Source organism: Lepidochelys kempii, chromosome 9 (genome assembly GCF_965140285.1).
Source record: "Lepidochelys kempii isolate rLepKem1 chromosome 9, rLepKem1.hap1, whole genome shotgun sequence".
NCBI classification, from domain to species: Eukaryota; Metazoa; Chordata; order Testudines; family Cheloniidae; genus Lepidochelys; species Lepidochelys kempii.
Window position 1 is genome coordinate 36,682,646 of NC_136388.1, and position 14,191 is coordinate 36,696,836.

General features: G+C 44.1%; 1 protein-coding gene across 3 annotated transcripts in view; it reads left to right on the top strand.

Moving 5' to 3' along the window:
- The first annotated feature begins 1,681 nt into the window (after positions 1-1,681).
- Positions 1,682-14,191, top strand: part of FAM124B (family with sequence similarity 124 member B) — a 28,145-nt gene continuing 15,635 nt past the window's right edge. Inside the window, exons 1-4 of one of the 3 annotated variants that reach the window (XM_073358783.2) lie at positions 1,682-1,777; positions 7,170-7,201; positions 12,793-13,005; positions 13,114-13,574. The gene's annotated coding sequence lies outside the window, so the exon portion shown is untranslated. Of the gene's footprint in view, positions 1,778-7,169; positions 7,202-12,689; positions 13,006-13,113; positions 13,575-14,191 lie in introns of those variants that run through there. The other 2 variants (XM_073358786.2, XM_073358784.2) reach the window with 2 other exon arrangements.

Consider the following 14,191-nt stretch of genomic DNA (forward strand, 5'->3'; position numbering starts at 1 on the left):
GTTGCTGGCCTTGCATGGTACTGTGGCTAGGATTTTTACTTTGGGGCAGGGGGTCTCAAACGTTTTCATAGTGTGGGCCCCCTCTTAAGGTAGTATAACCTAGTAGATAGGGCTCTGATCTGGGACTCAGGAGATGTGGGTCCAATTTCTGGTTCAGCCGCTGGCCTGCTGGGTGATCTTGGGCAAATGATTACACTGCTGTGCCTCAGTTTCTCCATCAATTAAAAAAGGGGATAATGATATTGATCTCCTTGGAAAAGGACTTTGAGATCTAAAGATAAAAATGCTAAATTAGCAGTGTGTGTGTGTATTTATTTATTATTATTAATGGAGTGTCCCATAAACCAACTTCCCTTCTCACATACTGTTGGATAACAGCCCTGTAGCAACCACTGCAATTGCATTAGTATTAGAGCTGATCAAAAACCCAAAAGTTTTCCCATGAGAAATTACAGCTGAAAAATCTACATGTTTGAAATTTTTCAATTGCAAAATTTGGGTTTCCTGTGGGAAGCTTTGAACTGATTTGAAACCATCAGTTGTTTAATTTGGCTTAAAATATCATTTTGTTTGGTTCTTCAGTTAATCCCTTCCCCCCCCCACCTCACCCTATCCCACCCCACTCTACCCCAGATTTTTGTTTTAAACCAACATTTTGACTTAAAATTTTTCAATTTTATTTTATTTTTAAACCAATACATCCAAACCACACGACATTTTAAGTGTAAAGGAAATAACATTTTGGTTTGGAAATTTCCTGTGAGAGAACCAGCGTTTTTGTCTGAATTAATACTGTCCAGGGGAAAACTTTGGTTTCTACACAATTGTTTTTTGCAGTGGGAAAACTTTCCCCATGAAATACTAGAGACATAAGGTGGGTGAGGTAATGTGTTTTATATCCGACCAGCTTCTGTTAGTGAGAGAGACAACTGTCGAGCTTACACAGAGACCTAAGGAAGAGCTGTGTGTGGATTGAAAGTTGGTCTCTCTCACCAACAGACGTTGGTCCTATAAAAGATATGACATCACCCACCTCGTCTCTCTAGTATCCTGGGATTGACACGGCTGCATCAGGACGAAGAACGTCAACTGGTTTTATTTAATATTAGGAAAGATTAAGTGTGTGGGTAGCTGTCTTTAATACAGTGTGACAGCTGGAAAGGAAGAGAAGCTAGCACTGCTCGGCCAGGCAGCTCTGCAGGCGCTCTGCGGCTCACTGGTGGTCCATATGCCACAGTTAGAGAGTCTCTGGTTTGGAGCCAGGGACAAGATAGTTTAAGGGGCGAGTGCTGGCCTGGTGGATTTCCCTGGCTGCCTCTCTTCCTCCCCCTTCTTTCCCCCAAATCTCCCCTTCCTACAGCTTATAAATTAACTAAAAAATGTCCTTGATTTGGTTGCAATATTTTATTTCCCAAGTAGCTCCCCTGCCTCTTCCCCATGGGTAAGTCGTACAAACACCCTCCCGCCTTTCCTGTTCTCTCCCTGCAGGTATCTGCAGCTGCTGTCCCAGACTCGGATTTATACTTCTCTGGGATGATCTCTGGACCAGGCTTCTAGCTAGCAGCTGCTGGCTAGGGCAGGGGAGGAGCAAATGGAAAGGAGGTAGGCGTGTGGTGCAGCAGGCTGAAGTGTGACTGGCAAGTCCAGGCAGGGATAGTGAGGTTCTTCCTGGCTCAGAGCACTGCACCGAGAGCTGCTCTCTAGAGGTCATGCTGCTGTGAAAGAACATCCTCCTGCTGCAGCATGAGTGCCCGGGCTCCAGGGCAGATACTGCAGGGTAGGTGGGGGCTGCTGCTCTTGTGTCTGGGGAGGCTGTAGGGTGTAAGCTGGTTACTAATGGGTTTGTTGTTTGGTATCTAGGTGGCAGAGATCAGACAGTCCTTTCTCTTGGACACTCACTCCTGCTGCTGGCGCAGCTTTACATAACATAAGAATGGCCATCTAGCCCAGTATTCTGCCTTCTGACAGTGGCTGGTGCCAAGTACTTCAGAGGGACTGTACAGAACAGGGCAATTATCTAGTGATCCATCCCCTGTGGTCCAGTCCCAGCTTCTGGCAGGCAGAGGTTTGGAAGTGGGCAGAGATGAGTGTTGCGTACACAGTATTGTAGAACAAGGATTTCATGCCAGTGTGAGTTTAACTCTCTCTGTACTTAAATTTCTTTCTTTGCAGAGGGGTGGGTCTAGTGGGTGCTCAGTAGAACTAGGGAAGGGGGAATGGATGCAGGACTGGCTGTGGAGTGGAGTCCCTGAGTAGTGGAGTTGTCTTCCTAAAGCTTCCCCAGCCTCTTTTATCTCTTTGCTACTAGACTGACAGACCTGGGAGCGGGTGTGGGGAATGGAGGCTCTGAGTCAGACAGTAAATTCTTCAGGACCGGACTCTTGCCTTGTTCTGTAAAATGCCACGTTCACTTCTGGCGCTCTGTAAACAATGGTTATCAGGGGTTGGATCACTAAAACAGTTATATTACTAAAACTGACGAGTATCTGGTGACTGAAGCTGGCTCTGAACTGGTCACAAAATATTCACAGACCATGTCCTAGCCCAGCCCATGAATCTTGTGCAGTGGGGACTTGGAAAGCAAAGAATTTAAAATGTCAGACCCAATGCAGCAGGCATGCTATTGTATTCCTCCCAGGAAGGGGGCATTCAAATGGCTAGGTAGATTTGCTATGGGGATCGTGTTTCCTCTTCGCCACTCAGGAAGTTTATTTTAGTGTGTGTCTGTCTGTCTCCCACCCCAACCCCATTGGAACTACGTGGATGTGATCCCACTGTTGAGAGCCATCTGAGCACACATAGGATCTTTCCCAGCTTCTTCAGGTTTTACTTTTTAATCAATGAGAAATAATTGTCTTTATTTAAAAACACCTACTGTATCTGTTTCACCCCCTTCTCTAATACTTCAAAATGCAAGGACATTTTTGTGTTGGGGAAAACTTTGTTCATGTGGGATCAACTAACTGGCTAAGAACATAAGAGGTTACCACGGTAACAAGCTTATTCATTTCCTTTCTGGGGTATTTGAGAAATGTGCCCTTTTGACTTGTGTTTAACTTCCCCTACTCTAGTGCTTCTCTTCTCTCAGCCCTGCTCTGCAATCTGAGGGTAAATGTAAAAACAAGTGATAGGGCTCTTCACTGATTGTTTTGGCATTGCTTTTGATTGTGAGAATGAGATACATGTTGGAAGCCAGTGAAACCAATTAGTTCACCCGTTGCTGCTCTTGTTGATGTCAAACACTTAGTGTGGTTTTGATGAATCCAACAGAAAAACGGTCTATGCTGCTTGAAAGAGAAGTGAGCTTTATGGTTAAACAACAAAACCAGCATGTGGGGAGAGGACTTTATTAACCATGTGTTAAATTAACAAATTATAAAGCACAGTTTGCAACGTAAGCATGTAGCTGACGCTGCATGTACAAAATATCATTGCAAAACTAGTGTGATACTTAATTGCATGCAGTTGTAGAATGGGCTATTTATGGGGCTAAACCCTGTCATGATCTATAGAATCACAGACCTTCTTATACAGGAGGCATTTATTAAAGAAAGCAGCTAAAACTAAAGACCCAAACAGGCTTCCACAAAGCTTGAGTTCCCATTTTGTTGACCAACTACCACACTTTGGAACTCTGTCCAGCACACAGAGACATCTAGTGGCTGAATAATATACCGCAAATAGACATTGCATTTCAAGCCCTCTCCTCCATGAGTACAGGAAGCCTTGTCTGCAGTAGAATCCCTGTTGAGGAAGAGGGAGAGGAAGGATTTCAGGAGCTTGTGCAGGGACTGCAGAACCCAGCTCCCAAGGGGCTATCACCGAGGCTGACCATAGCTCCTCAGGGACGAGGCCAGTGTATCCAGTCCTCAGCCTGGAGTAGTGGCTACAGAGACGTTCCCATTCTGTTTGTGCTCTGAGGACTGTTGAGAAGATCTCTAGGTCAGCTGTTTGGGCTGGTGTCTGGAAACAAGATTTGCCCCTAAAATTAATTAACTAAAAAAAAAAAAAAGAATGCCATCCCCCACTCCTACACCTACCTGTGCACATGGACTTAGTGTTGCTCAGAGCAATATGGACTCAATTGTGAGTCTCAGCTGCTTACAGAGTAGGACCCTAACCATCCTAAGGGTGGTGCCCAGAATGTGTGCTGAGGGAGCCAAGGACACATTTGTTTAACTGATTCCAGAGGAAGCAAGTAATTACTTCAGAGCTACATGTTAACTCTGCAATAAAGGGCTCTTCCTCTGAGGAAGGCATTTGCCTATGAAGGATGTATACTTTTGTGGGGTTATTTCTCAGTGACGGGAAATGTTTCCCAATGGGCTTTTATTAAAATGCTCGTATTTCAGCTCATTTCCCCCTCACATAGACCCTGTGCCCTAAGACAAGGATGTCAAGACAAGGTGAACAGGATGATCACACGGGCGGCTCTCTTCAGTGGGAAAATGTTGCTAGTGCTGGGGACCTTGTCTATGTTATGCTGGCTTGTTTCCGTCCCTTAAAGAAAAGATATATCTTCCTGTTGGGAGCAGATGATCAGCCTTTGTTTCCTCCTATCCATGCAAGTTTAACGTGTTTTTCTTCTTGCTAAAACCCATTGTAATGTCCTGTCGTATCCACTGTGAATACCTCGGACACCTTTTGAGGGGCTCAACGTACTTCACCTAAGTTATGATGACGATGACAACTTTTCATTATTTGTATTACAGTGCCTAAAGGGCCCAATCAGGGACCAAGGCCCCATTGTGCTAGGCATAGTCCACAGATGTAATAACAAGAGGATCCTGGCCCCATAGAGCTTATAATCTTAGCATATGATAAGACACAGAGAGGCTACAACTAAATGGGGGTAAGGACAAACTAACAGTGAAATGTTCATGTTTAATATAACTAGCAGCACTTAGAGCACACCACCAGCAGGCTCAGATTCCCCTGCTCTGATTTACAGGACAAGCGTGCTGGCCTCCGAGCTACTCTACATGTGCTTACCGACAGCATTCAAGAGTGAAACTGAGTTGCTCACATGAATCAGTTGTTTTTTCATTAGTTCATGTTATTTTTTCTTGAGCCTGTCAATCAGGACAGTGAGTAATCAGACACGTGCTCTTCAGTAATAATTATTTTAACAGAATCCGCAAGCCGCCAAGCTGCATTCTCTCTGTGTTTATATCAGGCTTATTAATCACATCAGCTGAAGCATTTGGTTCCTGCCTACTGACGTTCCATGACTTTTCGCAATGCTTCCAGAGTTTCTGTGCTGTCCTGTAATTTGTTGCGAGGCGCAGAGGCCAGTTCTGCCTTCAGATACATGAGCACATCTCTCATTAACGCCAGCGGAAGCAGTGCCCAGGTAGCTTAAGTATGTGAGTCTGAGATGTTAGAATGGGCTTCTCCAAAGAAATTGCCCGCCCGCCTGCCTGAAAATTCTCTTGTGTGAAGAGAAACATGTTTCAGAGGATCTGATGACTAGATTAGGGCTAGGCCTCCCCGTAATGTGTTAGAACTTGTAAGAAGGTAGAAAAGATACAGAAGGGGTTTCTTTGTTGGGGGACTGGGCATGTGCCAAGCTCTGCAAATACATCCCTATCCCTCAGTTCAAAGGAGGCCACCACAATCACATCTGAGCATTGTTCTTCCCTGCCAACTGTGGGGCCACTGCTGTCTACAGTGCCCTGGCAACATGACTCCAATGGAGTCGTGCTTTCAGGGTCTCTTTCGTTTACAGCAGCCCGTGGTCCCATCCATTTGGGGACATTCCAATGGGAGGGGACGGTGGTTGCCGAAAGTTAACACAGCTTGCGGATGGAGGATGGTCTTGTGTTTAAGGCATTCAACTGAGTCTGGGAATCCATTCCCGTCTCTGCCACAGATTTCCTATGTGACCCTATGCAAGTCACTTAATTTATTTCAGCTTGCTATCTGTAAACAGGGTTAGTTGTACTTCCATAGCTCCCAGGGATGTTGGGAGATTAATGTTTGTGAGGTGCTCTGCTCACTGTGGGGGCAGTATAAGTACTTTGATGGAATATTTTGCAGTGGAGTTCCTCCTGGGTGCCATGCTTTGGTCAAGGGAGGGAGGTGCCACTGAGATATCTGTCTGCCTCTCTCCTTATTCTTAAATCCATACGTGGAGGAATGGTTCTAGGAGAATGATCTCCCAGTAACAGTTCTCTGGAAGTGCTTTGGGTTAACTGCCAGTCTAAGGTAGCGTCCTTTCTCTGCTTTCAATCATAAGGTGTGTGTGTGTGTGAGAGAGAGCCTCATGAATGTTGGTGAGGAGAAATGTAGGTGGATATTTTGTATATCACCACAAAAACTGTAAAATGTGCATTCCCAAATGCCATCCCCTGGGAATCTGTTTTACTGATCCCACTTGTTTAATATTAAAGATTTTAATATTGGGAAATGAGTAGTATGAACGATCAAGTTACTTAAACTTAAAATGTCAGAGCAAGTTGGTGGTAGATTGGAAATAGAACCCAGGAGTCCTAAAACTCAGTCCCTTGCTCTCACTACAGGACATGCTACCCTGATTAATTATTATGATATTGTATTCATTCACTGACCTTATTTCTTACCCTTCCATAGCTAGTAATGGGTGAGAAATTTTGAAACTGCATTAAAAGTGTTCACATTAATTGATTTAATTGGTAAAGATTTTTTTGCACCTGCTGTGACCTTCTTCCCTTGATGAAATTGCAGGGGCTTGGTAACCTTTCTGAGACAAAGTACATAGCTGTATTGGCAGAAAATGCTATTTCCAAGGTGCATAATGAACTTGGACCAGGATTAGGGAATTGAAAGCAAGAGGTGAGAACAGACATTGAAAATGGAGTCAGACCAAAAACAAAGTGTTTCGAGCTCAGTGCATTCCAACAGTTCATCTGCAGCTGTGTGACGTGACTGCAGTTGGGAAGCTTCCCACTGTAGAAGGCTTCAGAAGGGAGCATTTGACACTGAGGGCAGATTTTACTTTCCAAAACTGCATGAAAAATTGAAAGCAAGCAAAAACAGTGGTATCTCAAGAGTGTATAATGTAAGTGATCAATTTTAATAGTGAAGATAGCTATTGACTCATGCAGCTATAATTCATAGTTTGTAGAAGCTTTTAATTTCAAACACAGTTTTGGTCAAAATAGCATTGACCTTGAATTTTGTTTTCACAGATCTCACTGCAGTGGAGTGTGATCAACCAGCAGTAAGTAACTTTCCCCCTCTAGATAATGCACTTGTTTATTACATAAATTTAAAAACAGTGGGGGGCAGGCAAGGAGGATAGTGCTAATTCAATTCTTCCAGCATGAACTTTCTAAGAACCTTGCTGTACTTACTTGGGCTTTTTCCCTGCTCAGGACTGCACCTTACCAAAAGTAATACCATTAAAGTCTTCTGATGTGCTTCAATTTATGGTCCAATCCTCAACTGCGTGAAACGCCTATTGGAAACAAGCCTGCTGTCTGCAACCCTCCTGCCCCCAACAACTCACTTCAGCGATTCCCAAAATCAGACCCACTTACCAGGGGCCTCCTCTCCTGTTTGCACTTCACCACTCTGCGACAGCTGTGACTGGCTACCCTCCTCTGGGGTAGAAAAGAGCTCCTGGCTGCATGCATCTCTGGCCTCTGAGTCATCCTCTGCCTCTGGGTCCCCCTCCCGCTCCACATCCTCGTCCAAGATTTCCTCCTCCTGGTTCAGTCCACTTCCGACTGGCACTTGAGCCACCGTGGAGGTGGGGTCACCACCGAGTATCACGTCCAACTCTTTGTAGAACCGGCAGCTCGTGGGCGCAGCACCAGAGTGGCGGTTTGCCTTCTCCACCTTGTGGTAGGCGTTCCGCAGTGCCTTCACTTTGACCCTGAACTGCAATGTGTCCCAGTCCTGGCCCCTTTTTGTCACACATTGTGAAATCTGTCTGTAGGTATCACAATTCCTAGAGCTGGAGCGCAGCTGGGGCTGCACAGCTTCCTCTCCCCAAATGCTGATGAGGTCCAGCAGCTCAGCATTGCTCCGGGTGCGTGGAGCAGGCATGGCCACCTGGCAAGATGTGCTGAGACCACTGCATGCAGCAACAAGCAAACAGGAAGGGGATTTTCAAAATGCCCAAGGAATTTACGGGGTGGGGATGACGGTTGGTCACCTGAGGGCAGGGCAGTAGAATTCAAACTGATGAGCAGAGAGGTGAGAACAGGCATTGTGGGACCTCCTGGAGTCCAATCGCAGCGCTGTAATCCACCAGGGCGTCTACACCGGCACCGCAGTGCTGTAGCCTTGGTGCAGAAAGCTCGACGCCTCTCATTGGGGTGGGGTTTTTTTACAGCGTTGCAACTGCGGAGTTTCTGTGCACTAAGTGACTTGGCAGTGTGTACACCTCAGGAGTTACAGCTCAGAAAAACGTAGACTGGACCTTAGAGTGCTGCTGTGCTTTGAGCATTCAGCTCATGAGCTGTAACAGGAATTGTGCAGAACTCAGCCTATACCCCAGGAATGGTAATGTCTTCTCTTTGCCATTATCTTCACTATAGTAGTTTCTTCCTCTTTTTAATCATAATAATATATTCACATTACAGTAGCAGCCAAAGGCCCCCTCCATGACCCCATGGTGTTAGGTGCTGTATGAAGAGAGAGGTGTAGCCATGATTCCTGCTCGGAGCAGTTTTCTGCCTACTATTGTGCTGGCCATACAATGTGAATTTCTTTGTTTTGTGGCATTTGACATTAGGCCAACTCTTAAAGGGTCAGCAAACTACTAAAGCATCAGAAAATAGAGAGACATAGGGAATAACACAGTGCCCGCTGTGTTGTAAATTATCTATTGGACAGGCTGCCAGACCCTCCTTTCCACTTGGACAAAAAGTGGATTTAGTTATGCACATTCACAAGTACAGCATAAAGAAAGATCTGGGTGCTTTTCGCCTACGTTTTCTAATGCGTGGAGTGCCTAAAGCTTGCACAGGGCTGCCAGGATTAGGCCAATCATCCTGTGTCATGAGCCCAATTGTTAAAAATGGCTATTTCTCACATGGTCTGTTGGCAGAGGTGGTGAACTACAGGCTTCTGAGTTTGGAACTTCTACCTAGTGTGGAACAAGTCACCCCAAACATTCTACTCAGTAGTATAATATATTGTACCAGTTCCACCATCTAAAGCTGGAAGATCCCTGTCCCTGTTTTTATGTAATTCTGTCCTCTGCCCAAACCTTTCTGTAATGTCATACACTAAAGAATCCCAGGGGTTTTGCTGTGTCTGCTGCAGAAGCCATTGTAGGACCCTGCAAGTCACTCCCCCAGATGCTAATTTTCAGTGTTTTTCTTGTGTTTTCTGGTTAGAAGCTGCCCCTTTTAAAATTCCCCTCGAAGGGGTTAATAATCTCTACAGCTTCTCTATCATGATGTTGGCTTCAAGTTAATCAGTGACAAGATCTTAAACTTCCACATAATGTAGGATCCATGCCTGTTTTTTTAAATTAGAATTATAGGTGTATTATTCCCTGTCTGGAGGAGTTGCCCTGAGGAAGGGAAGTAATCTGGAGTCTCACATAGCATGGATCTCAATTGTTTCTTAAAGTGAAGGCTAGATTGACTGGCGAGCATGCCGTCTCCTGGTGACTTGTTCTTATTAACACTTTTTAGGGTGCTGCAAATTTCAGCATCAGTTTATTGGCCTCTCCAGACCTGAGGGAAAACTCTGTGTGGCTCGAAAGCTGGTCCCTTCCACCCACAGAAGTTGGGCCAATAAAAGATATTACCTCATGCACCTTTTCTCTCTCGCTGGCTTTTTAAGCATTTCTCTGTAAATCGCCTTCAATGTAATTAAATTTAGAGTTTGTTTTTTCCCCTCCTGATTCTGATTTACTTTGTTTACATTTAGCTATTGAATATAAGAGAATTTTCACTTTAGTTTGGAGTCTTTTCTCCCTGCCAGGTCCCTGTGGATTAGCCAAGTCTGCAGATACCTCAAAGGAACATTGATTTGTTTGTAAAAAAAAAAAAAACAAAAAAACAAAAACAAAAAAAAACCCACTGTTTCCACTAGAATTTGGAGAAGTTCCTGGAGCTGTTTCTGTTGGCCTCAGGGTCTGGAGTAGCTCGTTTTAGGGTAGACCTGGCCTTTTACATTTGTCTTCTAGGTGGCCATTCATTCAATGCTGCTTGTCAGTACTCTCCTAACATCCCTCACTGTCCAGCCCCTCCTGCTTTCATAAAATCCCAAATGGCAGGCCAGAGCATGGCCTGCCCCTGCATGGGTGCTCCGGGGAACAGGGCACAGGAAGTACGTGCCATGGTGTCAGCTGCTGTCACACTCCTGGCAAGTTCTTGCCCCCATCTCTGCACCAGCCAGCAAAGTTAGCAAACCCTGGTGCATTCCTGTTAGGGTATAGCAGCAGCTGCACTGTCCCTGCACATCAGGAAGATACAGGGATATTTTCAATTTTTTCCTTCTACCCTGACATCTTAGTTTTTCACTGATGTAAAGATATTTTTCTAATGGTACCATTTTATTTTTTTAAATTTATTTTTCTTTTCTTAGGAACAAAAATCTTTAGTACCCAAGTCAACGAGCAGGAGCTGGACACAAAGTCCTACTTCATCCTATTACCCCCCGCAATAGTAGATCTGGAACTGATATGGTAGTTCCCTTACAGATGTCCTCCATTTGTACTAAAGATACATTATAATTATAATGTATAATACCCAGCTATGACGTAGCACTTTTCATGTGTAGATCTCAAAGCACATTACAAAGAAGGTTACTACCATTTTACAGATGGGAAATTGAGGCATAGAGAATGGACACGATAGGCCCACGGTCACTCAGCAGGTCAGTGGCAGAACTGGAAATAGAAATCCTGGTTTCTCAAATCACCATCAGTTGCTCTATTTGCTACACCACTTTGCCTCTTATATTATTTCACAAGTAGAAGTAGAAATGGTTGAAATTTTTTGAACAAGAATTTTCACTGAAGAATGTGGGGTCTTATTTAAACAACATGTTGTGGGAAACTGTTGACTTTTTGGAGGTGTTTCTTTTTTGTGATTTTAGTGAAAAATATTGATTAAAAGTTGTGAATATTTTAATAAAAAGGAAAAAAAGACCTCGTTGGAACCTTGTAAAATAAGAAAAATCTGAAATTTCAAATTTTTGGGAGATTTATTTTTTTTAAATTCAACCAGCTCTAAATAGGTGTTTTCCCCCCAGAGTTTTACTGAGCCTCCATGAGGCTGATTTGTACATTATAGGTTTTAGGTACTTAACCTTTCATAAAAAACAGTTAAGAAGAAATCTTGGAGCTGGTTTAAGACTATCTTTTGGAAATGCCACCCATCTTGCTGAGGTAATATAAACCAGAATTCTTTGGAGTTGGTATGTGAAAAGGGAGGGAAAACTGCCTTGATCAGTCTTCTAACCATTTGCCTATTTTCAGCTATAATCAGGTTAGCACGTACTATAGTTACCCCTGTTTTATGTTACTCATCAGAGGTTAAAATGGGCAAGCTATATTTCACAGCTTTAAAAAGGCATAGAGTGTGACTACTCAGAGCTGAGTTGGGATTTTGAGCTGCCGGAAGCTGGGGCACACAACCATTAGCTTTTAGTCAGGAAATCCTAACTTGCTGGGGCTTGAGAGTGCAGGATTTTCTGCAGAGTGCTCTGTGCATCTTTGGTTACAGCAGTTCCCTTGATGGCTCTCCACCATTCTTGTCTCTGGATTGTTTGGAAAGCGCACATCAGGAAAGTAGTTCATTTGAAGGACTGCAGAGATTTCCTTCTTCACTTGATCCTTTCATGAAATTTTCACTAGGATATAGTTGTGGTTGACTTCCTCTGTGTAATCGAGAGGGGCAAGTTTATGGCTGTGGCATCTGTAAAACCACACACCATGTCCCTGCCAAGGCTGTCTGAAAATGTCTAATAGTGGGGAGACTGATTTATTCACTGAGTTCTTTGTTCCTTTACCCCTCTTCGATCTAGCTACTGCATCTCATGCATTTAATAATAATAGGAGCTGGCAGGGGTGGGAGAGCATAGCAGCCTGGTTTATCAAAGTTGCGGAAGCTCACAAATCCAGTCCTCCAGAGTGTAGGTTTGAGGCCAACATCTTTCATGTCTCTCTTCAATGACCCACTCCTTTATTTATATAGAACTAGGGTTTGTTCTTGATGGGCCTGATACAATGATGTCAACAGAGAGACTCCCACTGACTAGAGTGGGCTTTGGCTCAGGCCCCAAAAGATCATTGTGAAATCTGAACCTACCAAGCCCTCAGTCTGGAAAGTGGGTTCTTCTTTTCTTTTATTGATCACCCATGCAGAACCCTATCTATCCAGGCCATACAGGTGGAAATATTGGTCCCCCTGAGGCCAATGGAAATTTTGTTTATAGAATTTTTATGTCAACGCATAGTCTCATTCCACTCTCTTTTCTGCCTTTTCAGTTCCCTTTGCTGCTGGTGGTCTTTGTCCATTTTGGTGTTATACAGTGTGATTGGATGGGAGAGGAAATACTCTGACTATTCTGCAGGTTTTATAGTCTGAGAGACCAGAATCTGTATGTGCAGCTCCCATTGACTTCCAGGGATATGCCCACACTTTGTGGAGAACTGGGAAACTCTTTTATGACTCAATTTCTCCTCTCCTTGCATGGTTACCTGCCAGGTGTGAAGGTTTTTTTTCTTGAAATAAGACAGGGCATGCAGTCTCTGAGGGGGAAATCACTATCTGTAAATGAACTATCAAGAATTAAAATCACTGGGTGATGGTAATTAATGCAAATCCTTACATGTGTCCCCAGAAGTACCACCCCCGGGGGAAATTCCACATCTTGGGTTTGCCCAGGTTCAAGAGGCCCAGCAAACAAAGAACTGGGAATTGTATAAAGTGATAAACCCAGCAAGGGGTCATTCACTTTATGAAAGAACTGAAATGACAGCGTGGCCAAGAGGTTTGAGATCCTGCCGAAGGGGTTTGAAGGACTTTGAAACTCACCAGGAACTCCATGTAGAAGGTGGGTGAAGCCTGGCAAAACAGGATGCACATAAGCTGTTCCTTGTTTTCAAGATGTGCTTTTTTCTGTAATGCTGGTGTTCTGAATAAATGTTTTTGCTTTATGAAGGCTGGCTGCTCACTGGCTAACCCTGTTGTCGTCCCTGGGAGTGAACAGGATGGCAGGTACTAAACTGAAGTCAGACTTGCTAAGGTGATCACAGTGAGTTGCAGGAGGAAATAGCAGCCTTAAATCCCTGATCTGGAGGAAGAGGAATGCAGGGGGTGCACATTCCCCAAGCTGTCTTTTAGAGTTAGCAAGAAGCTGCCTATCATCTTAGCCAGCAAGGGAACATTGTCTGGCCAAAGATCTTGTGAGCCGTGAAACTCTATCTTGTCTGTTGACCTCTTAGAATACTGTTCCTTAAGGAAAGAATCTCAAGTCACTGGGACTGTTCGTGAGAGCTTGTCCGAAGCTTGTTTTCAAAGGCAGCCTTTTGCTAATTTTTGAATCTTCATTCCTGATGAAAGCTTGCAGAGGTGACTTGGAGCCAGCAGCCTAAGGTGCAGCCTCCTCATTAGCTCCCTCAGGTAAGATAATCAGGGGGATGGTGAGGTTCCACTTCATTCTCTTGTTGTTGTCTGGGATGATCTCATTGTCTTATGAAATCAGACCCTTTTGCATCCTAGCAGAGGTCTGCATTTTCTGTACCTCTTCTATCATAGACCTTTGTTAGTTTTCTAACCTTTTCTGCATTGGTCAGTTGTGGATAAGAAACTGGAGACACCAAAAGAGAAGCCTGTGTTAATGCATTTAATGTTCTAGGGATGAGGGGGTTTTTGTTTTTTTTCCCCCTTTCTTCCAGTCATTGTGGTTTTACTTTCCTGGAAAGAAAACATGTTCCTGAGCTGCAAAATTTGGATCCATAGCCAGACTCCTTGAATTTCAGGCATGTTTAAATCTGAGTCTGACCACAATGAATAAATGGTTTGCTCAGTGTCTGTTATGAAAATGCTTTGTGTTTGATCAGATGGACCTTTTCCAGTTGGTGGGTCCAAAAATCAATTTAACCAGGATCTAGAAGGGTGGGGATGAGTCAAAAATCAGAATTCCAGGTCGACAATCAGCATGTAGATTTGTGCTCTACGTGTTTCTTCTTTCTCTACTGGAAAGTGCTGAAAACCTGGTGTGTTGGAATGAATTTTAC